The sequence below is a fragment of the Otolemur garnettii genome, unplaced genomic scaffold, assembly GCF_000181295.1.
Source record: "Otolemur garnettii isolate 467f Iridium unplaced genomic scaffold, OtoGar3 scaffold00172, whole genome shotgun sequence".
NCBI classification, from domain to species: Eukaryota; Metazoa; Chordata; class Mammalia; order Primates; family Galagidae; genus Otolemur; species Otolemur garnettii.
In genome coordinates, this window is record NW_003852567.1 from 3,066,142 (window position 1) to 3,070,000 (window position 3,859).

Sequence of the window (3,859 nt, forward strand, 5' to 3'; positions counted from 1 at the left end):
GTTCTCATTACGTGGATAACTTGTAGACTGCTGAAGTCAAGGATTTTGGTGTACAAGGGACTTGATATGTAAATTTTTGTCCCTCACCTCCCTATCATCCTTTCCCCTTTTTAGTTTCCAATGTCCTTTATACCACTTTATGACCACATATACCCATCATTTAGCTTCTCCTTATTAGTGAGAAGATGTGGTGCTTGTTTTCCCTTTCCTGAGATATTTAGGCTAATTGAATGATACTTTTTTTTTTTTTCACGACAGTCTCACTCTGTTACCCCAGGCCAGAGTTCCATGGCCTCAACTCAGCCCACAACAACCCCAAACTCCTGGATTCAAATGATCCTTCTGCCTCAGCCTACAGAGTAGCTGGGACTACAGGAGCCTGCCACAATGTCTGGCTAGTTTTTCTATTTTTATTTCTATTTACTTTAATTTTTTTTTTTGAGACTGAGTCTTATTCTGTCATCCTGGGTAGAGTACCATGGTGTTCTAGCTTACAGCAACCTCAAACTCTTGGGTTCCAGCAACCCCTTGCCTCAGCCTCCTGAGTAGCTGGAGCTTTAGGTACATGCCGCAATATCCATCTAGTTTTTTTTGTTTTTTAGAGACAGAGTCTCAAAATTTCTCCCTCAGTAGAGTGCTGTGGCATCATAGCTCCTAAACTCTTGGGCTCAAGCAATTCTCTTGCCTCTGTTTTTAAATGCCTGGCTATTTTTAGAGACAGAGTCTCAGTCTTGCTCAGGCTGGTCTCAAACCAGTGAGCTTAGGCAGTCGAACCACCTCAGCCTCCCAAAGTGCTAGGATTACAGATGTGAGACACTGCATCTGCCTCCAGTGAGTTTTTAGTAGAGACAAGGTCTCACTCTTGCTCAGGCTGTTCTTGAACTCCTGATCTCAAATGATCCACCCTCCTTGGTGTCCCAGAGTCTTAGGATTACAAGTGTGAGCTACCTTGCTGGGCCTAATTTTTCTATTTTTGGTACAGATGCGGGGGGGTGTCTCACTCTTGATCAGGCTGGTCTTGAACTCCTGACTTCAAGTGATCCTCCTACCTGGGCCTCCCAGAGTGCTAGGATTATAGGCATGAGCCACCATATCTGGCCCAGGATAATTGAATGACAAATTCATAATCTTTTTTATAATCCAGAGCTTTTTGAAGACCTTTTGTGTATTTCTTTTATGTTTCAGAATCAATACCTCAAAATAAAATATACTATAAGAGCTATTTTTTTTTGCCGTTTTTGGCCAGGGCTGGGTTTGAACCCACCACCTCCAGCATATTGGGCCAGCACGCTACTCCTTTGAGCCACAAGCACTGTCTGCTATAAGAGGTTTTAAAAATAATACTGATGTGTGTTTAACTGATCTCTTAAATAAGAGAATTTTGAGAGAAAACCAGCATGTAGGTAAGCATACAAAACATACATACATACAATCTATTGATAGGTGAGGCTGTTTGGCTTGGAGGTAGATAACTTTAGTAGCCTCTAAAGTTGGCTACAGCCAGAGTTGAGGCCTCATTCTGGTACTCATGAGATGAGGGTTTTGGAGCATATCAGGTGCATGCTAGGCATTGAAAATATGCTGGCTTTTTTCCTTCTGTTTCTTCTTCTTTTTTTTTTTTTGAGACAGAGCATCACTCTGTTACTCAGGATAGAGTGTTGTGGTGTCAGCCTAGCTCACAGCAACCTCAAACTCTTGGGCTCAAGCAATCTTCCTGTCTCAGCCCCCTGAGCATCTGGGACTATAAGAACCTGCCACAATGCCTGGATAGTTTTTCTCTTTTAGTAGAAATGGGGTATCATTCTTGCTTAGGCTGGTCTCAAATTCCTAAGCTCAAGCAATCCGCTTGCTTCAGCATCCCAGTGTGCTGGGACTACAGGCATGAGCCACCTTGCCTAGCATCATTTGTTAGTTTGGCCTCAAGTTAGTGACTCTTGCTTCCATCAGAAGTGGTACTGGGAGCAGACAATTCTCCTGGGCATATCCTTGAGAAGTGGCATCATTTTTATGTAGACATAATTGTTAAGTCACTGATGGCAGATTTTAGAGGAAGCACTGTCAGAGCAGGATGGACGATATACAGAGAAGGTAAAGGGAAAATGTCTACATTTTTCATGAGCCAGTTCCCCCACAAAACTCCTTTTCTTTCTTTCTTTTTTCTCTTTTTTTGAGACAATTTGACTCTATTATCCTAGGTAGAGTGCTGTGGCATCATATCTCACAGCAACCTAAAGTCTTTTTTTCTTTTTGCAGTTTTTGGCTGGGGCTGGGTTTGAACCCGCCACCTCTGGCATATGGGGCCGGTGCCCTACTCCTTTGAGTCACAGGCACCACCCCAACCTCAAAGTCTTTTCTTTTTTAATTAAATCATAGCTGTGTATATTAAAGTAAAGTAATCATGGGGTACAATGTGCTGGTTTTATATACAATTGAAATATTTTCATCAAACTGGTTAACATAGCCTTCATGGCATTTTCTTAGTTATTGTGTTCAGACATTTATATTCTACATTTAGTAAATTTCACATGTACCCTTATAAGATGCACCTTCCCTCCCCTCCCTCTCCCCTTTCCCCTTCTTCTTGGGCTATAATTGGGTTATACCTTTCATAAGAAAGCTATAAATTGGTTTCACAGTAGGGCTGAGTACATTAGATACCTTTTCTTCCATTCTTGAGATACTTTGCTAAGAAGAATACGTTCCAGCCCCGTCCATGTAAACATGTAAGAGGTAAAGTCTCCATCTTTCTTTAAGGCTGCATAATATTCCATGGTGTACATATACCACAATTAACAATACAACCTCAAACTCTTAAGCTTGAGCATTCCCCTTGCCTCAGCATCCTGAGTAGCTGGGACTATAGGCATACACCACCACGCCTGGCTAGTTTTTCTCTTTTTAGTAGAGATGGGGTCTCACTCTTTTTTTTTTTTGAGATAGAGTCTCACTGTCTCACACATTCGGTAGAATGCTATGATGTCAGCTCACAGCAACCTCAAACTCTTGGGCTTAAGTGATTCTCTTGCCTCAGCCTCCCAAGTAGCTGGGACTACAGGTGTCTGCCACAATGCCTGGCTATTTTTTTGTTGTAGTTGTCATTGTTATTTAGTAGGCCTGGGCTGGATTTGAACCCACCAGCCCTAGCACATGTGGCTGGCACCCTAACCACTGAGCTACAGGTGCCCGCCAAGTGGTCTCACTCTTCTGAGCTCAAGCAATCCTCCCACCTTGGCCACCCAGAATGTTAGGATTATAGGCGTGAGCCACAAAACTCTTTTTAATAGAAGAAACTAGCTTCCCAATTGTCATCCAGCTCTTCCAAGACAGAAAGAATAAAAGTCCCAATCTAAATAGTTACCTAAATATTAAAACTGGAAAGGACTTTACTAGGGCTTTTGACATTTGAGGGAGTCATAGACTGTTAAGAATTTGGTGAAAGTTATGCACCCCCTTCTCACACATTTTGCATGTAATTTCAAGGGAATCCCCTTCCCCCCATCTAATCATCCGTGAATTTCCTAGGGCAGAGTTTCTTAACTGTGTTTATCCCCTAAACTCTGATTATTTTGAACCAACTAGTAGGATTTTTTCCCAAACAACACACAGAAAATCACTTTGCTACCAAAGGGAGAACATCAAATCTCTCTGGTGCTTTGGGTGCAGACAATTGTTTAATCTCCCATCTGGAGGGGGCAGCGCCTGTGGCTCAGTGAGTAGGGCACTGGCCCCATATACCCAGGGTGGTGGGTTTAAACTCGGCCCCGGCTGAACTGCAACCAAAAAGTAGCTGGGCGTTGTGATGGGCAGTGTAGTCCCAGCTACTCTGGAGGCTGAGGCAAGAGAATTGCCTAAGCCCAGG